Here is a 24599-nt window from a genome sequence, read left to right on the forward strand (position 1 = left end):
TGAATCAATTTTTCCAACTATACTGTATCAATGTTTACATCTATACTGTATCAATGTTTACATCTATACTGTATTAATGTTTACATCTATACTGTATCAATGTTTACATCTATATTGTATCAATGTTTACATCTATACTCTATCAATGTTTACATCTATACTGTATCAATGTTTACATCTATACTGTACTTATGTTTACATCTATACTGTTTCAATTTTTACATCTTTAATGAATCAATTTTTCCAACTATACTGTATCAATGTTTACATCTATACTGTATCAATGTTTACATCTATACTGTATTAATGTTTACATCTATACTGTATCAATGTTTACATCTATATTGTATCAATGTTTACATCTATACTCTATCAATGTTTACATCTATACTGTATCAATGTTTACATCTATATTGTATCTATGTTTACATCTATACTGTATCAATGTTTACATCTATACTGCATCATTTTTTACATTCCATACTGTATCAATGTTTACATCTATACTGTATCAATGTTTACATCTATACTGTATCAATATTTATATCTATACTGTATCAATGTTAACACCTATACTGTATCAATGTTTACATTCTATACTATATCAATGTTAACATCTATACTGTATCAATGTTTACATTCCATACTGTATCAATGTTTACATCTATACTGTACCAATGTTTACATCTATACTGTATCAATGTTTATATCTATACTGTATCAATGTTAACACCTATACTGTATCAATGTTTACATTTTATACAATATCAATGTTTACATCTATACTCTATCAATGTTTACATTCTATACTATATCAATGTTTGCATTAATGCTGTATCAATGTTTGCATCAATGCTTTATCAATGATTACTTGGAGTTCAAGTTTTAATTATGTGCTTATTGGTTTTTTTTCAGAAAGAAGTCTATCACAGGAAGGCAGCATTACTATGATAAGGGATTGTTCAATAAATGTCTGATACCTCAAGTAAAATCTTTAGTTAGTTTTTATTCATAATTTTACCTATAACTGTAAGGCAAATCATCTTTTACAAAGATAAAACACATTTGAGTCCTAAAGATATTACTTCATATATCAAAATGTAATTTATATTAACATAAATTACTCTCAAAATTAAAATTCAATATCTGAGTTCAAATACATTCAAAGATATTTCAACAAGAAATAATTTGTCGACTTTATCAGTAATTGTATATCAATTAATACAAGATCATATTTAATGGTGTGAGGGCCCAAAATAGAGAGTATATTTTGGATGAATCAGACAGATCTCAACTCAAAATCAACAATTTAGTAAACTGATTAATGGACAATCATCTTTAGCATGGTAAGGTCTTAGCCCAAACAGCTATATCAATCTATCTACCCCATGATAAAAAACAAACCAGAGAATTGGAGTAACAATGATATACACAACTTTATTGTACAACATGCTGGTAATAACAAGATACATATAATACACATCATAAACAGTCAATACTATATCTACTCTCAACTCAATCACATTATGGACATGTACTAGTGATCATAAGACATGACTATCTAGGCATCTTAGGACTTATTGTGTCTAATCTGAACTTAATTAATTATCTATCTGAACTTAATTCAATTATCTACAGCTTCTTGTGATCATTAGTCTCGGAGATACAATATACGCAATATCATTGGCAGAAGGATAAGGTATTAAAGGTCAGCTGTACTGTAAACAATCCCACGGGATCTGCCATTCCCTGTGTCAGCGTTTAATCGCTTTTATATAAAAGTTACACGTCTGAAATGCCAGATTTGACACAACTTCTTACAAGTACAATGTACTGACACCTGGAATAACTAGTGCTGTTGAAAACAGTCAAAGGTGTTTATACTGTTTAATTTTTTTGCCTATTTTAGCTTCAAAACATACACCTATGCTCACACGTTTGCTAACAGTTATTACTTTCAAATTGCAGATATCCAACATTTCCAAGAAATATTCATTTAATAATTCAAGTTCTGACGAACTTAAAAATTATCAACAATCATCGACAAGTTAGATCCTTTAATTATGTTATTTACATCTGTTGCAACACGTTCTCTGAGTGAACTAAGAAAAACTGATTTTCCTCTCAGAAACTAATCAGCCAGGAAAGCTGAAACTTGTGTGGAAGCATCCTCAGGTAGTGTGAATTCAAAGTTGTGAAAATCATGATCCCCAAAGGTAGGATGGGGCCACAATTTAAAAATCTTCTCAGAAACTATTGAGCCAGGAAAGCTGAAACTTGTGTGGAAGCATCCTCAGGTAGTGTAGATTCATAGTTGTGAAAATCATGATCCCAAGGGTGGGTTGGGGCCACAATTTACATCGAATAATGTAGTGTAAATCTTTAAAAATATTCTTCTCAGAAACTAATCAGCAAGGAAAGCTGAAACTTGTGTGAAAGCATCTTCAGGTGGTTTAGATTCAAAGTTGTAAAAATAATGACATCCCGGGAGTAGGTTGAGGCCACAATTAATGGGGGGGGGGGGGTCCAAAGTTTTACATAGGAATATGTAGAGTAAATCTTTAAAAATCTTCTTCTCAGAAACTAATCAGCCAGATGATTCTTATAATTGTTAAGACTTTGGCCCCAGGACAATTCTTCGGCTTCACAAGAAGGTTCAGAGTTTGATGTAGGTTTATATCCCTTGTTTGAACAAGTGTTAAGGATCTTTTTGAGAACTGTAGTACTCAACATGTGATATGACTATAAAATCATCCTGTTAGTAAAAGGACATAAGAATATCCAGGGGGGGGGGATGGATTTTATTTATACAGGATCTACATGTATTAAGGTACATTGTCCAGATAGTTTGTATTATGACTCCATTAAGCTGATTTTATCATGCCTATTTTTCCTCAGGTGAGCGATGTGGCCCATGGGCCTCTTGTTTTAATTGCCATCTCCTTTTTTTAGCATTAAGGCAATGCGGGTCTTAACAATTCAAGACATAAACAATATAGATATGCTTTATAAGATAGATTATCATTAGAATAACATTAATGTAATTCAGCTTTATAGGAAAGAAATAGTTATACATGGAAACTTTAAAACGTTGCTGAATGACTATTTGCCGTGATTGCAATAAAAAGTTTGATACCTATATTACACTTTCTTTTAGTTTTCCACTTTTAAAACATATGTTCATACCTTGCTTTTCTTATGAATTAAATTATATAATAATAAAATTAGAAAAGTGTTGACTAGTCGAATATTTTATAATGTACTATTCTTATGTAGTAAATTTGAGAGAGAGAGAGAGAGAGAGAGAGAGAGAGAGAGAGAGAGAGAGAGAGAGAGAGAGAGATAATGGGGAGAGAAAGATATATAGAGGCATTGTTTACTTAATTATAAAATATTAACCGTTTTAACGTAAAAGTTTATAATTCCATTAAAATTAAATAAATCACCAATAAAAACAAATCCTGTATTAGCAAAGCTTTTAAAAAACTATTAAATTATTCGTAACCGTGATTTTGAGATTGTACACTAATTGTACATTTATTATCAGGGATTTTCTTAACACATTTAGCTCATCTATTTTTAGCCAGCTGAAAAAACGCCTTGTTCTAGAAAGAATTATCCAAAGGTTAACATAATCTTATGACAAATCTGTAGAATTCCTCCATATTTCTGGAATATTAAATTTGAAAATATTAAATTTTCAAAATTGATTCTTGAAGCTTTATCTATTTTGTATCAACCCTAATAAATCTTCTTCTCAATGTGGCTTTGGGTGCTGTGATAAATTTTATTGAAATTATGGTAGAGGTTGGAATTAATGTCACTTCCACTTGCAAAAGTATTGTTACAATATTCAATGCCTGTGTTTAGTATTGTAAGTGTTAGAGAATTAACTTTGGTGTTAGATTGTAATTTGTTCAATAGTGGGCCATTTTCTTGATTTTAATGTTTTTTGTGAAAATGTTTCATGTCTAAAACCCGTGCAAAGGGGTATAAAACCCTGAGGATGGAATCAATATGATAAAGGTGTATCGTTTATTTTAATTGAAGTATCATCCTCGTATTGAGATATGATACATTTTTGTTGCATATACCCTATATTATCATGTTTTTGCCAATCGGTTTTACAAACTATTTAAAAAAAAACCCACACAAACAAACAAACCCAGCGGTGTTAGTATTTTTAGTTGGGTTCATTTCGTAACCAATGGCCAGACTATAGCTACGGTGCATGATTTTACTTTACTATATGTAAACTGAGACATAGTTGAAATCGTCCCCCCCAAAAGTGTAATTCAAACTTAAACGTAAACATGGTATGTATAGCATGGCATGTTATTAATGTATGTTTACATCTGATATATTTAACGGTCACTTGATTATCTGGTATTTGTATCATTATAATAAAAGCCTTGGCCATTCTGCATTTAGAGTTGCCGGTATTTAGCAGTAATTGTACTCATTGTAGGGGGAATGGTTTTAAAAGCGTGAATATCAGTTAATGTGGGTAGGGTTTACTTTATCCACTTTTAACATTAATCATTCATAATTCCAATAATGGATGCTCTTCAAATGAAAAAAAAAACCCCGATGGATATTAATTACTTAAATTATTTTACTTATAACGGTTCGTCTAACAAAACCAAATTTGCAATAAATATTAATAAAAATTATAAACATGCAAGTACTTTATGATGCCTGAAATATTAACATTACTCTTTTTATTATTTAATTTCTTGTTATTTAATTTTATTTAAAATATAGCAAGCAGGTATACCTTTATGTGATTACATAAAATTGCAACAGAGTGTGAAAACCAGGAGTCTATACCGCCTTTAGTGTGAATTAAACACAAGTGAACTTAGCTACACATATAAAAATACCGGAAAATTTATGTCCCATGCTCCTGACTGGACTTGGCAGGGAATGCAGCCCAATTAGGACAATGAATGTCTATCATCATGCACAACAAGTCAATTTTTTGATGTTATTAAACAATAACTGGATTATAAATAAGGAAAACAATTTTTTTTCTGATTATTAATTATAAATGGACTGTAATTTGCAACAAAATATTTTTCAGACTAATTATTTATAATTACAAACAATTACAATAAAAATATTATACATATGTCTTGCGATACGTATGCATTTAAAAAGTTAATAGTTAAAATCAAGGCTATACTAAAAAAAAGGCGACCTGAGGGTGCAGCCTTACATATTTCAACATCTTGAGTCATATGATAAACAATACTGAGTATTCAGATAAACATATCATACGCGCGTGAACTATAACTAACTATTTTGTATTTGAACACTTATAAACATCTTATATATTAATACTTTTCTGCTATTTAATAGTAGAAGAGTGTTAATAGAATTATTTATAAATAAGCAAACCATATTTTTTCACTTTTTACAACTAGGTTGATTAACTGTAATTTTCATCTGTTAAAATCATTGTCAGCTATAACTTACGAAATCTAATCTACGTGATTCTGTCTAAACGCTGATTAAGAGGTTAGTTATAATTTCACATATCATAAACTTCTTCAATCACAAAATTAATTATTATAGGTAGTGTTTAGTATAATTGTTCTCTTTTAAATAATGTTTGCGTTTGATATTGCTTACAGATGTGAAATAAAGAGTAACAAATCAAAGCTTTACAAAAGATAAAACTATATTTATTAGATAAAATATATTTTGCTAATGCAAATGGTTGTTTCAGTGTTAAATTTATTAAAAGTAACACTTTAAAAGCGACAACTGTTACTGTGTTAACTACAGCGTACAATTGATAAACCTATGCTTAATCGATGGTTTAACTATGTTAAGTTCATAAATGTGAATTAGGCACGCCATACAACTATGTAAATACATATTAGATACAACTGCACCTATAACAATAGTTGACAGTATAGCTATAGTGATATATGTGTTCAAGATTTAAAAATGGTGTTCCACATTCCATGTAGCTTTAAGCCTACACAGATGCACACATACTATTGATTATTTAGACATTTTTGCACAAACACTGCCTGATCTTTTATATTTTTTATTTTCCTATCCGTCCAAAAAATAATTTTCAGGCGGACCTGAGGGTTACTGCTGTGTCAAAATATCAATGAATGCATTAAGCATACTTGTCAGAGCAGCATGTTCGTCTATATCGTTAGATAGTTGTAGACATACACCGTGCTTTCGCCCCATGATCCGATCAAGAGATTGTGATTGTATACGTCATAACTCAGGCTGTGTGGAGAATACATCTTTTTTGAATTCGTCAATAAATGTGACAAAAACTGAGCGTCTTTATCTAACATTTGTATTTTTCTGGTCCAATTATCACACACAAGGATGTGTGACAGCGCGTCAGTACAGATTCCACGTTGCTTAAGTCGTGATATTGATGGATGCCCTGTGTAGGAGAAACGATGTCTTCCTTCACGATCTGTCACCACTACAGCACCAAACATATCAAACTTACAGTCAGACACCACGACATCCCTACTTTTGTTTTCTGTTATATAATTAGGTTGATTATAAAGTTCCCTCTCTATGCTGTCCTGTTGTATTGTTTGTGTAAGTTGTCCGTTTTGGTTGTACCGGAAGACACTTCCTCTCTGTGTGTCATAGTTGAACATTCCAACCAGTAGATCCCCGCTGTACAAGGAACCGTACACACAGCGTGGTTTTTGTGTACGATCTTTAATCTCTATAAATGTGACAGCTGTTTCCGAAGTTATGGGCAGTGTCTTTATGTTATATTTGGTATCTATATAAATCAATTCAGCATTATCGTTTACCGTGTGTGACCCACTACCAGTTAGTGTATCACCCTCAAATAAATCAGGCAAATATTTAAGAGCGCGACCATTTAAGTCGTACGAGTATACAGTGTCATGATCACTGACCCAGATCACTTCTGTTGTTACATAATTAATGTGAAAACCTTTATTGTTTTTTGTCATCTCGAAGGCGCACATGAACTTGGGAAGATACATGAGTTTCGGCACACACCCATTTCCTTGCTGGGGGTTTTGAGTCCCTGTGGTTTGGATATCACTAGGTGATTTCATTAAACCAGCAATGGTCGGCTTGATATCTACAAAGATCAAACATAAAGTGCAAGTCAGAATGTGTTATTTTTACGTACATATAATTTCAAATTGATTCATCTTTTGACAAAATTAGTTTAATAGATTAAACCTTGTACATTACTTGTTGGCATTCCACAACACATGTTTACTTACTTGTCTTATATTGAATAATTATGTTTAATCGCAGCACTGTTAAAGTAACTATAAACATATCAACGGAATTACTTTCATAAAACGATGCATTAAATATTACAAAAAGAATATGTTAAGTTTTTTTTATAATGATATAAATTTGATATCAAATTAAACAACATGCAATTTTGTTTGACACTTTATGTGGTTCCCTGAATTGACAGTCACGTGATATGACTTGATAATTATGGTACTTTTTAATGAGTTGATCTTTTATTAAAGTAAATATGAAAGAAATAGCTCCGTTTAAAAGCATAAGACCTTTATTAAATATCTAACGTATTCATAAATTCATACTATTGATTTATGCGAAGCAGCAGGACTTTTAAATAAAATAAAAAATTCCTTAATTTTTTATTCCAAAATGATGATGATTGAATAAAAAATAATACACGATTAAATAATAATAGTTAATATCTCTCGTACTTTATGGTTGGCGCAACAACAAAGTTTATTATACCTCAATATGATTATTCTATATAACGCGTCACCTGATTGGTCGAGAGAGTCACGAGACCGGGGAACAAAACGTCGTGTCTCACGGGGAATAAAAATCGTGTTTCACCTCTTTGGAAGTCTCGGGATTTTTCATTCCAAATGTATAAAAAAACCATTTGAGCATACGAAGTTGACAAATATGATCAAATCATAAATATGCAATCATTAGAATTCTCTTTGTGTCACAAAAATCCAGTTTTACTATATATGATTCAAAGCTATGAAAGAAAAGAGAGACAATGACAATAAACTCAAACAAACACTACGTTCCTGCTTCGACAAGTCGCAAAATTATTAGAAAATTAGAGATCGACGTATTCTGTATAATCATAAGCTGTTCGGTATAATAAAATTTTTATTGCATGAATGTTTGGGAAATATGAAGATTTATTCCCCCCAGAAAATCCAGAGGCCTCGGGAAATATGATTTTACTTACGGGAATAAATCTTCATATTTTCCTCACCATCATGCAATAAATGTATAATATTAACTCCGAGGTGACAGGAAAGCCCGAGAAGACATGTGTTATATGATATATTTTTATACATATATAATGCATTTTTCAACAAATCAAAGCGGTTAACGATTTTAGAGGTTGATTTGTACTAAGAATTCCAATAAATTCAAATGACGTATAATTAGGTCACAAGCGCGGTTTGCATATTAACATTCAAATATCTAATCATAAAATTGCTAATAAAAACTGGATTATTGGATTTGATCACGTCCAGACCAAAAAATCACCTAATAATACTCAAATAATGATTTCTTATTTTACGATTGTGTTTCTTTGCAAAAATGTTCATATATTACAAATCAATGTAAACTGTTTTGTAAAAGGTCGATCGTTGCTCGTTAGTTTCAATGAATTAAAAAAGATAATGTGCAATGACGCTGATCTTGTTAAAATGCATCAATGGGATTGGCTTCACTGAGTTTTGGGATGCTGTTTTCTTTTCCCCGGCGATTAAGGCCAATACAATGTTTGTTGTTTTCAGCACGCTTGCGCTTTAGTTGATTAATTGTATTTGAAGAAATTCGAGAAAAAAATGCTATATCCTTGTTTTCTTTCTCATTAACAAAGGAAAATCATACAATTCTGATTGTCATTATTAAGAATTGACAAAAATACCTTTTAGAGTGTCCTGTTTGGTGAAATATCTATAGACGCATATCCTGTTTTCTCCGTACAGTGAACCAACCCACAGATGGTGACGTCATAAATCAGGTTATATGGATTGTTTATTCCCGAAGGTAATATTAGTAGATGTAACAGGAACCGACCATCTTTATTTAACATATGTACTGTGTTGGTCATCTTATCACACACCAAGATGTGTGACAGTGCGTCAGTACAAATTCCATTCCGCTTTAGCCTTAGTTCTGATCCATTTGCTGGGTAAGAGAAACGATATTTTCCTTCACGATTTGTCATTACTAAAGCTCCATACTCAAAAAAAGAGGCAAAGTCAGACACAACGATATCCCCATTGTTATTCTCTGTTATAAAGTTAGGTGATATATACAGTTTCAGTCCTATGCAGTCTGGTATCGTCTGTGTCAGTTGTCCACAATTATTGTACCGAGTTACCTTACATGTCCAGTACCTATCCTTCCCAATCAAAGATCACCAGTTAACTTGGACCAGTACACACACCGTGGTCTCCGTGTGGAGTTTGTTATATCTACGAATGTGGTAGTTCTTTTCATATCCTTTGACAGTTTGTTTATTTGATATTTCCTGTTTATATATATAAATTCTAACTCATTGTTCACTGTGTGTGATCCGTTTCCATCACAATATAAATCATTAAGATAATAAAGAGTGTCACCCCCTGTATTTGACAAAATGAGACCATTATCAACATCACTAACCCAGAATTGCTCTGATGTCACGAAGCTAATGTGGCCACAATGAGTGGCCCCTGTTACTGTGAAAGATTGGTGTAACTCAGGAAGAGCCATCAGTTTCATCAGACACTCGATTTTTACGCGTCGGTTTCCTCTCTCTGTGATTTGGACTTTACAAAGAAAATCTATCACATCCCCCTCATGCGTGAATTAGTCATGAAAAACTGTCTTGTGTGGATTTTAAGACCAAGACAGTCCTGGTTATTGGAGAGGCAATTTTTCTGTGAAAAGAATTGTATCGGATTATTTATTGATTGTTCATACACGTGTATAAAATTCTGTGGGGTATCAATATGACTGTGTATTTTAATTTTCTGTCCTAAACATCTGTGCCAGAAATCAAAATGACGTGAGCTCCTGTCAGTAAGATTATATGATTTTTTAGCTTTTACGAACATCTTTATTTGAAGATGGGAACGGGAACGGTTTGTGATTTTATCAGCTTTGATTTCCGTTAGGAGAACAGGTCTATAAAAGAGAGCATCGTATCTAATAGTATCAATTTTTCTTTGGTATTGCTGACGTTTAGTTTGATATGCTCTTTGAATATCCATCCATCTGTGCGTTCTATGCTGTATGCAATGATAACAGACTGGAAGCCAACAATGTTCGCAATACATTTCATATAACATGGTGGAATGTCTATCACAGATTTCCTGTGTTGGGATGTACTTGATATCTTTACCGTACGTCATGACATTATGGTCTATTGTTTTGAGATCTTTTTCATGTTTCTCTTTACACCTGGGACATAGATCAAATTGGCACGATACACAATAGTACGCTGTGTCACCTTGACAATCAGAACACTGATGTACTCTATATATGGCGCTTGGTGTGGCCATGATCTAGAAGGTTATGATCACAAAGTCACAACCTGTAAAAATAAGTGTTATAGAGTATAATCAGGTTCACACAAATTGAATTTAAAATTTTATTTTAAAAGATATTCAGTGCATGTGGTATTCATTTTGCAAAAACAAGTTTTCAACTATACTGTGTGTAAATGTCTACTATTTGTATTTTGATTATGACACGTTTTTAATATCTAAAAGGTAGGAGGGGAAAATACCCAGAATACACAGGAAGTGCAATCAGTTGATTTTCCTTTTAATACTTTGTTCAATTTTTAGATGCCTTTCTTTATAATAAGAAATTTGGAAGAAAACATAAAGTGGGGCGTGTAAACAAGACATTGACTTCGACTAAACTTAGATACATAAATTGGATATGAAGTTTATGTCTATTTATGTTGAAAAGGGGCACGAGAACATGTGATGATTGAATATTTTGCTCATAGTTCAAACATACCTGAATATTGCGTGACGTTGCAATTTTCAGACTGTGATGAACTTAAATGCCCCTGGGAACAATCTACATAGCTTATAAAACGGTGTTTCTAATACCCAAAAATGTATGTGCTTGTGTGTGTCAACTTAATGCCCAATGTCGGTCAAAATTTTATTTGATAACGAGATATTGTTTGGATAGGTCTTAGATTTTTCGAAAAAGTTTATTTAAAGAAGATAAGATCTAAAAAAATCAACTCATATTTTGTAGGGGAGGAGGAGATAAATGTATGTTTTCACTTGGCCTCTATTGAATTTAATTTATAGTTTAAACGCCAAATATTCGGACATATTGTGACTATATTTCATGCACTAATGAAAAAAATACTTACCTTGTGGAATCAAGATAAAGATAATCAGTATCATTAAAACACATCATTTGATATATCATAATTACAACCCGCCATTAAACATCCGGAACGTAAACAACTTGTCGTCAGGTAAACAAACAAGAGTTACATACCTTGCATGTAATATACGCGGTGCATATCGATTATTGGAAATCTAGACTGCTTAAAAAACGGAACTTTTTACCATCCAAATGTCAATTCAACCGAGGTCTTTTACCGTGCTTGCTCAGTGAAACACATACAATATGTTCATGTGTTGCAATTTCAATGAGACTGTTTTCTGTTTATTATTCATCAAAATAACAAATATATCATTTTCTATATAGAATATTAATTTTTAAAATAAGATAGTAAAGGATACGTTATATTATTTAGTCCAGTGTTTATTCATATTTACAGAACAACATGTCACCTTTAAAAATGAGAGAAATGTACAGACGGACGAAGACATATTAGAAATTTTGTAATTCATAAAAATTGTTCCCACGAAATTAGTTTTGAGGTTAGACGTTGTTGCATGCAAACGTTTTTAAATTCCCCTATATCAAAATTTGACTTCCTTTTGTGTAAATCAATAACTTTTGTAGTGATGATGTTTTGCGCGTTTCTCCTTGTAGTTTTTGAAGTTGTATTGTTAATGAATTGCTATTGGATAATGTTTTATTTTTTACATTTGCTGATCAATAATTTCACACATTTTCTTCAATATTCATAGGTTAAAAAACATTTAGTTGCTTTATCGTTTTTTACCTGACACTACGCAGGCACGTTAGTATGCATGTACAATCGTTACTTATTTGACTATTTCTTTAATGTTTACATACAGTAATTATTCTTATTACTGTCCAGTCTAAACTTTTGTTTTGGTATTGTATTGATTTATATTTCAAGAAAATGTTAGTTTACAGTTTGTACTGGTGCCATGACTTGTCATTTTTTGTTGTGATTACGGCTAGCTCGAGGATGGTTTCTTTGTGTTCATTTAGTTAGTCCACTGACAAGATTCAATTCAAGCGTCGATTTTACCTTATCAAGACTGACAAAGTATACCTAATCAATAAATATATAAATTGTCTCTCCGTATCTTTCCACATGGTTAATGTCATTGGCAGCGTCTTTCAGAGTAAAAATTACATTTCAAATGTTATTGCTAAATGAATTTTGATTAATAAAGTTTGTGTTTATTCTTACAAATACAATGGATAAATTTTAAAGCGATGCCATTCTTATTAGATAATATCGTGTTAAGATTGATTATATTGCCCATAACTTTTTCTCCCTTGATACTGTTAATTTCAAAGAGTACCATCCGCTTGTACGATATACCACGCTCTAAGTTTCTAAATTCATATCACCACTCCTTGAAAATAAAGAAATAATACACATTAAATATCATTTGTATTTAATTTGTTTTGAAATAATTCGTTTTGAATAGCTTTTCAAGAAAAAGTAAACTTCATACAACTGAATAAAAAAATTGAAATGTAATGAAAACAATCAAGTTAAGAAGGGTACAAGTATTTATTAAATTTGTCATTAATGAAGGTAATACAATTTTAGATCCTGTGATTTTGCACACTTACATTGTAGTATAAGCTTCGCCCTTATTCATGAGATGTTAATGAGATATTGTACCAACATATACCAAATTAATATGATTGAATATGTGGTTTGACAGTGCCAAGAAGGGTGTACTGAAATATAAACACCAGTTTGTCTTTATATCTTGCGAAACTATGAAATGCAAAGCTCGTCTGATGACGTATCGAGGTTGACAACGTCACATCGGCGCTTACAGCTATGTACAGAAAAAAACATGTGAGGAATGGTTGTATAAAGTTCGTTTCTGTTTCATCTTGTTCAGTCGTAAGCGTATATGCTATTGATATTTGTTAAATTTAGTAATTTCCAATCATCAACAAGTTCCTTCGAATTTTTAAATATCCACATCTGATTTACACTGTTTTTTGAACATTGTGTTGCACAGTAATCGTAAGGTTTCTCTTTTGCTGCTGTTAATATGTAAGTAATGAGTAAAGAAACAGACTTGCAATAGAAATGGTGCTTAATAAAGTATGCGATAAATTACAGTTTATGTCTTGTAAATAGTTACAAAGTGTGTGTTGTGCTAGATCCATTACTATGTCAAAATTGATTTTTTTTTTAAATATATAATTCGTACTTTACCGTTTGAATATTTTTATGTTTAAAAAGAAACAGCTTCCCGACATTTCAATCCTGGGGAACGTATCAAGCAATCAAAAAAGTATATCGACATGTAGAAACAGTTGGTATTATTTAAAAAAAGAGGTTAAAGCTTTTTGATGCCGTTTTGAAGAAGATCAAGGGCATTCTAGATTAATTTAATTATCAAATATGTACGAAACTCCACAGGTTGTCTCTTATTTCCTTCATTTCTTAAAAAAAAGTCAGTTTAAATCATGATTGTGCATTGAGTAATTTAAAAATTTAAGCTACGGTACACTATATCAAATAAAGTTATTGTCAGTGAGCATCATTGAAAAAAATCTTATATATATTAGCCGACTCGGATCGTAACTTATCATCAACGATTTGTCATTATCACAGATTTACGAATTATTTGCGATTTCACTGTAAGGTGCTTTTTGCGAGTCCTCATGGTCTAAGTCCATGTAGACACACAAGTCTAAGTCCTTTCCAACCCATAGTCGGTGTGTGTTGAAATCATAACTTAGGCTATATACTTTACATGTTGAACCAGTCAGTAGATGTGACAGGAAATGACCGTCTCTGTCCAACATCTGTACAGTATCGGTTTTACCGTCACACACCAAGATGTGTGACAGCGCGTCAGTACAGAGTCCTAGAGGTTGTAGTCCTGATCCTGATGACGATCCTGTGTAGGAGAAACGGTGTCTTCCTTCACGATCTGTCACCACTATAACACCAGACATAAAATCAAAATTAAGCTCGGACACTACAATATCACCATTATTATTCTCCGTTATATAGTTAGGCATATTATATTGTCTAAATCCCGTGACATCATGTTGTACTGTTTGTTTCAGTTGCCCATTCAGGTTGTATCGAGCTACCATACCTGTCTGTGTATCATAGTTATACATTCCTACCAGAAGATCCCCAGAGAACGGGGAACAGTACACACACCGTGGAGTCCGCGTAAAGTCTTTTCTCTCTAGAAATGTGGTGGTTGTTTTATCTTTGGATAGTTTTATAATGTTATATTTCGTATCAATAAAAATCAATTCACTTTCACTGTTTACTGTGTGTGATCCATTACCCGTAAGAGCATTACAGTCACACAAGTCATCAAACAGATGATAAATAGAATTTCCTTCTATGTCCATTAAGATTAAGTTGTTTTCATTATCACTGACCCAAACCCGGTCTGGTGTCACACAGGAAATGTGAATACACCAACAACCCCCATATACGTCCGGGAGTGTACTGTAAATTCATGATATTTTGAGACGATGTATATGTGTTAGATTTTGCATGACAATTCTTCAAAGAGGACAGTGGTTCATATTATGTGATTTCTTAGTTCTCACAGCATGATAGGTAACCTCTTTTTTTCAATGGGTAAAAAATAAACAGAACAATTAGATATTTGAATGACATCATGAATATTGTATCATAAAATGGCATTGGTTGATAAATCCTGCTTTTTGATAAGTTTCCACTTTAAAAGAAAAAAAAAATAATAATAAAACATAGTAACCCTCCTTAATTTTTTAATTTCCTAAATTTTAGTGGAATATTGTACCAATAATTGTTTTGATAAAAAGTGTCTAACTTTTTAAGATATTCTGCACATAGAGAGGTCGCTCCTAACTCTATAAAATGAGATAAAAGAAAATTTGGGTCTATTGTCATTTAAAAAAGATAATCCAAATTTTCTCTATTTAACTCGAATTTTCTCTGACTTTTTTCTTCCTAGTAAGAAAGAGACTGAAAAACTTATTTTTTTCAGTATTCATTCGGTTTTGCATAAAATGAACAATAGCCACAATGATATTTATCCCAAAAAAATTAAAAAACGCAAAATTTTGTACTTAATTATACTGTTTTCCACGAAGTTAACTTGAATTTCCTCTCTTTCGCATAAGTGTCGAATTTTCTAAATATATTAACCAAACCTTCTTTTCAGCAATTGACATGACAGTTTATTCAAATTCTAACAACAGTAATATTTAATATGCATGCATCATACATTACATTATCATACTGTCATATAATTTCAAGGCATCATACAGTGTAGCAACAAAATGTTCATCTCTACATATTGAAGGAATTAATCACATCATTGACAACACAAAGATTGAAATTAACTTAATTCAAAATACACACATGTAAAAAATATATTAAGAGTAGAAATCGACCATTAAGCCCAAATTAACATGTGTACAAAATATCAAATGCAAATGTGAGAGAAATCCATCTAAAATTGAAGCTTTTTATCAAATACAAATGTAGATTTCATTAGTATTGTTTCAATATTTTTGTAACAAAAAACTTGATCACACCATAATGTAACATTAGAAATCATCTTTGACAAAAAAAAAATAAAAAATAATGTACAAAGCTAGATTTTTTATGCATTACATGTTGTTTAACTTTCCCTCAAGGATGCAAAATATTCAACAATTTTGCCTGTGACCTTTCTTGACTTGGATAATCGGACATACTTTCCACACTGTTCACTAAACAAAGAATAAATTCCCTCAACAGGGTCTCTAGAGTAAGCAAGTTCAAGATGTTTCAACTGTAATCCACTACCTGCAATTTTTTATGCAATTGGACAGCTTATTATTTTCTGACCAATTAAAGGCTGTAAAGATGGCAAGTTGGATTGCACAACATTTGAATATCTGTAAAAGTCTACAGCACTTACAGAAGTTAACGATGCTGCCCTGGTGTTTACATTTTCTAAACCAATATTCAGAACGTTTATCAAGGACTTGAGAGAAAGGACATCACTTATAGCATCACGGGCATCATAATCTATACCTGCAAGATTTTTACATCAATCTTCTTGTCTGTAGGATGAAAGACCTGGTCTCTCAATTCTGAAAAACTTCAAGGTGTCTAAAAACCCATCAACAATATTGGTAAAAGATTCCAACTTTTTACATCTATCTAATGCATACATAAGAATGGGAGAATCAAAAGATTCCACATTGTGTCCAACTAGAATTATTTTCTTCTGAAAGGTTTGGCAGAAATCTAAAAGCATATCAACAGCAGTTGATATAGACTTTGAATCTTTTGCCATGATGGTACATGATTCCATTTCTAACAGAGATGCTAGTGACACTCGCATACTGAGAGCTAATGGCAATTCTTGGAAAAACATAACAACTGAAATGTAACTCTCCAGCAGCTATTCGGGTAATATGGGAGTTCTTTGCTGTAAAAGATAAAAGGTCTTATATAACATTTAAATTGTCACAACTGTGCCATATTCTGGAGTGGACTCATTAAGATACACATTTATATTCATTAACATAGATGTACTTGTTATTATAAAACATACCTAATCCAGTTGTTTCCAAAGTAAACTGGAACATGTTCTGATGAAACATTTACTGGCACTCTGACTGGGGAGGGACAGGGAGGAGGAATAAATGTAAGATCTGCTTCATCTCCACACACAACAACTTCTGGGGAATATGTCTTTCCCTCTCTAGTTTCCTGACAAGAGCTCTTCTGCAACCTTTTTATAGAGAGTACATTTCATAAGTTTCATTCCATATATAATCTGTATTAAGTTCAGACGACACGTTCCTCGAGAATTTTTTTTGTATCTCCTCGTAATAAAGAGTTCCAATAAAAAATATTAATTTTATAATTACTTTAAAAATGGTCAAAATTTACTTGGATTTGTGTATGTGTCTAGATGGTCGAGTGGTTAGAACCGTGGCCGCTCACTTCCAGAAGCGTGTAGGTTCTAGAGGTCGTGAGTTCAAAGCCCCACCCCGGCGGAGATAGTCTAGTTCTACTATAGTGATGTTCGCTGTGCACTAGATGTTTTTTTTTTTCTATCAGCAATTCAAGTGTATTTTCATTGAAAATATTTCAAGGTTATATAAGAAATTGCATATTGTAGTATTTTGCAGAAATGCCTAGTAAGGTACCCTAATTTTTGACAAGAAGGCTTGTCAAAGTAGTAGTAAACCATTAACAAATTCCTACAAAAAGTTATCTAAAATTGAGGAACGTGTCGTCTGACCTTAAATGATTTTACGCGTAAAGATAAACTATTCACAAAACCACGTAGGCAAAAAATAATCAAAATACCTTTTAGCTTTTAGTTCTAGTCTTCTCCTCTTGGCAGCTCTTGTTGTGTACAATGCTTTTCTCTTCCTATGTTGGAGATCTCTCAAGACTGCCAACCATTGGGTGTAGGAACCTGGGAATAAACCTATTCTGGCATTTACCTGGAAACAGTATTTAAAAATAGCTTATGGTACAAAAATTACATGAGTTATAAAGGTTATGACAACAAATTGGGTGTGTCTGATTTTTTGTTTATAATGACAATAAATAAACCAATCAATCAGTCTATATCTATCTATCTATCTATCTATCTATCTATCTATCTATCTATCTATCTATCTATCTATCTATCTATCTTTCTTGGAAACATAAGTGTTTTCATCTATTTATATATCTACTTTGTATCTACCTTGGAAACATAACTGTGACTAATATTTTTCTGGGCTACAGTGGCTGAAACTCTATAGTTGAGACTGGCAGATCAACTAAAATGCAATCTCTTAGACGCTTTAGATGCTATAGAGTTGTGAATGCTTTCATTGGCCTGTGTTGAACCCAGTTCAGCTATCTTCTTCGAATGGCTTTTGTACTTCTTGAAGATATCAGCGAGAGCTTCCTGTAGATTTTTGTCTGTTAGGCATTGGCCAAATGGAAGATGTTTGTACTGCTTATAAGGATCTTGTTTATGTGTACACCAGTCCGAACAAGAAGAATGATCTCCGAATGGACGTTTCCACATTGCATCCAAACCAACTTGAATTCCAGCAGGATTGTGTTTGTTCTGAGCAACCATATATGCCCAAAATTTTTGAATGTACCTGTAAATTTGCAAATTTTATAAGTTTAAATGTACAGTGAGGCCATGTTTTTGACACTACAAAATTCATTGTTGCATGATCATATTATTTGTTGAGCCCTTTTGGCTTCACAGGATATGTTTACATGACCAACAAAGTTCATATCCCAATGATAATCTCACCCGCTTAATGCATAACAATTGTAAACATAAAAACAATATTATATTAATGATCCTGAATGGTTGGCCATTCTCAAAGGTAAATATAAGTAATAATGAGCAATGTTAAAAAGTTCACCCTGATATGAACTTCGTTGGTACATGATCAAATCTGAGAAGCCCTGACCAACCAAGTGCATTTCCCAGTGAACTTTTTTAAATGCTGTTTATTTCTTAAGTAACTAGCATATTTAGTTTTGTGTTTTATCAAAATTTCTTTATGATATGATGTTTTTTCAAACTTATAAAATAAGGATGCAGAAATAAGACCTTATTGCATATAGTTTTTTGGGAAAGAAAATTGCATATAATATGAAGACTAATTACTCTTACATGTATGAATGTAATTATTGTCTAGAAAAACTGACAGTACTGAAACCTCACCTGATTACCCTAACTGATAAATATGGGTAGGTTTGTTTCAGGACATAGAGGCTGTTTGACAGATTCTTTTTCAAATGGTTTATGTCAGACCTCTTCTTAACATTTGGGTCAACAGTCTGGTGTAGTTTAGATATGGTTGTGGCATCGTCATCTCCGACAATGGCTGCTGTACGTATTCCAGCTTGCTTCTTTTCCTCAACCATTTCCACTATCATATTTTGTTCCATAGCTTTCGCACTTCCTATAAAAAACACAAGGTTGAATTTATTTAGAAATAACTTGATATACCGGTATACATATTACAATGCATCTTGATTTGACCTACATCTTTGACCTCAATATCGCCCTGATTCTTTATTCAATATTGATAATTATCTTCCACTTGAAGAAGGCCTCATCCTAATTCCATATTAACAAATTTGAGAGCTCTCTACATATTGATTTTTTATATGCAAAATTTGGTAGAAATTCAACAAGTTGTTCTGGAGAAGAAGTAAAATAATATATAAAAGAATTTTCAGATGGACAGACAAACATGTCGATGTTGATCAAGGGGTTATCAGAAAAGCTTATGTGATTTAATTATGTTCCTCCACCTGTAAACATATTTACCATTCCAGTTCTGTTTACAGTCATGTGGCCGAGGATTAGGCCCTGGCTTAGATGCATGACTGCACACACGGCAGGATTTGGTCCGAACACTGTATCCGACCACCTTTACTGTTCTAGTACCAATCATGGTCCATGTCCTAAAATTAAAAATATAAAGTTAAATATCAATATAACCAAGATTTTTTGAACCTTCTAAACCTTTTCAAAGTTCATTTACAGCTTGGACAAACAGATATGGTAATTATATGTGAAAATGTTTTAAATAAATTACATGTTGCTTTCTTTAAACATAAATATACATGAATGTATTATACAGGACAAAATGAGTATTATATATCTAGTGTCATGTTTCATCAATTTCAAAAATATTTACATATGTCCTGAATTTTATAACATTAAAATTGATGCTCCATGATTTCACCTGACATGCTATCATAGGCTTTCCCACCTCCCCTTTTTTGCCATCCAGCATCGACAGAGACACAACTATCCTTAGAGCCAGTTTCTCTGAAAATTTATAGTTTATATTCAGATAAAAATCAATACCAGGATGCATATATAATGCAAGGGATGTTAAAGGCATAATGACCCATGCTTAAAAAAAATAATAGTATAGTAATAGTCTATTGTATAATAATTTAATTCTGGTTGTAACGCGACATTTGATTGGATAGAAAAATTAAGTTTATTTCGTATAACTTGTTTTGCATGTCACAAGACTCCTCACAATGCACTGACGTCAAAAACGTACTAATCCGCTGGACATATTTTTTAAAGATTAATATCATTGTTAGAAGAAAAATGCATTCAATTTGTATAGCAAATTACAGAAAATTACATTACAAGAAATGAGCTCAATATCTACCAAAGTTATACTCATATAACCTGGGTTGGAGCAATTTTCGCTTTTTTATAATCTGCCTCGAGTCGGTGATTATAAACCATAATCTGCGCCAACCTAGGTTATACTCGTATAACTTAGGTTGATATTGAGTTCATTTCTTTACTTAAGGAATGAATTCAATATTTTTTAGTTGTATACGATGTAAAATTATTATAATTAAGTATTTGCTATTAATTGTAGATAAAAACAGTCATTTGACCTTTAAAATGAAATCAAATTGTACAAAATTCAAACGTAAAGTCAGGCGGATTTTTACATTTCTGGTGTTAGTCTTACTGTGAGGTAGGGAACATTTTTTATATAATATATAATAATTTTTTAGCCAATTAGAAAGCATGTTACAACCAGAATTAGATTATATATCAATAAACCATATAATCCAAGAAAATAAAACTAACTATAATAGTGTAATGTTAGATAAAATATTTACTTCTCATTTGCTTTACATTCCTCCTCGAGACACTCTAAAACAGAACTGTTTGCCACCACTTCCACTGCCTGTCCAACCTCGGTTTGTCGCTTACTGACGAGTTTATGTTGAACTTGGGGAATATTCAAAGCTGCTAAAATGCTATTCATTTGGGATACTCCCACACCAGCAGGTATCAAAGCTGTAAATGCATTAAAAAACCAAACTATGCAGTGCCCTTTGTCTGAGAGAGAGAGAGAGAGAGAGAGAGAGAGAGAGAGAGAGAGAGAGTTTTACAAAATATAATTATATTTTAGTAAAGTAAATTATTTATGTTAATATTATATTATTTATTTATTTATTTATTTAACGTTATATCATAGTTATGAAATACATGTAGTTTACCTTTAAAATGGCAGCAAGACCGTATGTTCTTATCGAGGTGGCATGTGACAGTTGGAGGGGGTTTGAGCAGTTGTTGCAGGACGTTAACGCGTCTGCAAGAACACCAAGCTCAACGACGCGTCTTCCACTGTTCCATGGCATGCTTGAATGTTTGGAATCACAGTCATCACTGTCGTCTGTGTCGGCATTGACATCGTCAACTTCTTTGTCTGCGACGATGTTGTTTAGGTCCGGAAGATTTAGAGACAGGGATGATGTAGCGTTACATGTACCTGCATTAGCATAATTATGCTCTTCCGATATCTGGGCCGATTGTTTCTTAATCACCTAGCTTTTGTTGCACTAACAACGTTCTTTTCTCGTTTTTTTCCTTTTCGATGATGTAAACACCATTGTTTGTTTACATTCGAAACATACGACACTGATGTCGCAAAATTTTACGAACATTCAATATGAAGTAGTATTGATTAAATAACATTTTATTAAGCATTATTTGTTTTTAATTACTTTCGTTTATGATTATTTTTGAAGAATAGTTGTTAATTGCATTAATTTCATAATGGATAATTTTACAACGTATGACCCGTTTTTCGGTAGTTCGAGTTGCGCGGCAAACTCAAATTCAGCAGGATCGAACCTCTTTAATTATTTGCATGCAAGCTTGTCAAAATAGTGGTAAACCATCAACAAATTCCTGGAAAAAGTTAAATTGAATTTACTGTTTATGGTGCCCTGTCTATTAACATATCTGTAGACGCACACTTTGTTATTGTCATATTGTCATCCGACCCAGAGACAATGAGCGTTGGCATCATAATTCAGGTTGTATGGTTTGGACATTACTCCTGGTCTAATCAGTAGATGTGACAAGTAATGGCCGTCTTTATCTAACATCTGTACCGTGTTTGTTTTTTCATCACACACCAGGATGTGTGACAGCGCGTCAGTACAGATTCCACATGGCTCTAGTCCTGCTCCTGATGGGGGTCCATCGTAGGAGATACGATGTCCTCCTCCTAGTTCTGTCACCACTACAGCACCATAATCATTCACAAAGAAAAGGTCAGGATTTTCATTTACACTGTAAAATACAGAGGCAACTACAGCCCCATTGTTTTTCTCGGTTATATATTTAGGCATACCATACAATATTTTTCCTGTCTTGTCATGTTGTATGGTTTGTTTCAGTTGTCCGATCTGGTTGTACCTAGATACCTTGCCTGTCCAGTTATACTTGATCTTTTTATACATTCCAACCAGTAGATCTCCAGTAGAGTTTGACCAGTAAATACACCGCGGTTTCCATGTAGAATCTGTTGTCTCTATAAACGAGGTGATTGTTTTCATATCCTTTGATAGTTTATTAATTTTTAATTTCGAGTTCATATAAATTAATTCACCATGACTGTTCACTGTATGTGACCCATTCATCGTTGATGCATCGCTTAAATCATGAAGATGATAAAGAATGTCACCTGTTGTATTTGACAAAATCAGATTTTTCTAACCATCAGTGACCCAGAACTGGTTTGGCTTAATAATGGTTATGTGACTACAACAATCAACACCTGGCAATGTGAGAGGTAGCAGAAACTCTGGAACTGACATCAATGTCAGCAGATGTTCGTTTCCTACGCGTCGATTTCCTCTCTCTGTGATTTGGATTGCACTCAGTGACTCCATCACATCCTCCTTGTTGAGTGACTCAGTCATGGAGAACTGGCTGGTGTGGAGTGTAAGATGTATCCGACGGAGGGCGGTCTTTGTGAATGAGAGGAATTTTACTGGACGGATTGTTGACTGTTCATATCTATTTACATATCTCTGTAGGCTGACAATATGTCGGCTCATTTCTATTTTCTGTTTCGAACATATGTGTTTAAACTCAAAATCACAAAATTCATTAATCACAAGATCGTCAATAACATAATTAGATATCCTAATCTATGTGCCTTTGATAGCATATCTGATTGATAATGGGAGAGATTTATGCGACATGTTTTGACATCAGCTTTCGTTACTGTCAGGAGAACAGGTCTGTAAAAGAGAGCTTCACTTCTGATGGTGTGAATAGTTCCTCTGTGTTGTTGTTGCTTGTTTTGATATGCTTTTCTAATATCCAATGTTTTATGCTTTCTATGTTTTCTGCAATGATAACAAAGAGGAATTTCACAAAGTTCACAGTATTTTTCATAAACATTGCTAGGATGTCTCATACAGTTCTCTTGTGTTGGAATGTAGTTGATTTTATCACTGTGTGACACAACATCATGGTCTATTGTTTTGAGATCCTTTACATTGCCATCTTTACACTGGGAACACAGATCACATGGACACGATACACAATAGTATTCTGTGTCCCCTGGACACTTAGAACACATATGCACTCTGTATATGGTGTCTTTTGCATTCCTGATGTGGAATGACTTGGTCTCAAAATTACAGCTTACAACCTATACAATAAACAAAAAAATAATAGCGTTATACAATTATCATGTTAATATCATTCTATACCAATAATAATTTAAGCTTAAAAAAAGGAATAGATCATTTAACTATAAAATTGTGATCATAAAATAAAACAATCAAATTTAGTATAAATCATTCATTTAATATCTAAGCAGTCAATCGAACAGAATATGCCCTTTTAATGCAGGGAAAAGCTCGTTGTGTTTTATTTCCTACTCAGAGCTAGCTGTTTTCTGCGCCAAGGAGAAAATTAATTAAGGTTTATTGAATGCACAGGCATTACAAATAAAAAGTTGGATGGTTAAAATCTAAACGATTTAATTCTTAACAGCTGAACAGTTGGTAAGAACCTTCAGCAACCTAAGAAAAATCAAAGTACTGAGAGTACTGTCCACGTTTTCCTCGAATATGTTCCAAAAAGTTTGAGTTATTTGTTTCAATGTAGTATTTTAAAATTTGGCTTTTTGCAATTGCTTAATACTTTGTCTAAATTTTACCAAATCCCGGCAGGGACTGTTCTTCATATTTGTAGAAAATTGACACAACGGTATTTTATGTGAACTAATTTTTAAAAACTACAACTAACCGGGAAAATCAAAACACTAAGCTGAACAACATGAATATAAACATTTAACTTGGTTCTTCAGTCGATAAGATTGTATACATTATTTGATAAATCTCTATAGATTTTGCTTACAATGCATTTTTCAAAATT

General features: G+C 32.6%; 2 pseudogenes; both read right to left on the minus strand.

Annotated features, from left to right (window-relative positions):
* Positions 1-6167: 6167 nt before the first annotated feature.
* LOC128171241 (uncharacterized) lies at positions 6168-11464 on the minus strand (annotated as a pseudogene).
* A 4096-nt stretch (positions 11465-15560) lies between these two features.
* Positions 15561-23862, minus strand: LOC128170874 (uncharacterized; annotated as a pseudogene).
* Positions 23863-24599: the final 737 nt, after the last annotated feature.

The sequence above is a fragment of the Crassostrea angulata genome, chromosome 2, assembly GCF_025612915.1.
Source record: "Crassostrea angulata isolate pt1a10 chromosome 2, ASM2561291v2, whole genome shotgun sequence".
NCBI lineage: Eukaryota > Metazoa > Mollusca > Bivalvia > Ostreida > Ostreidae > Magallana > Magallana angulata.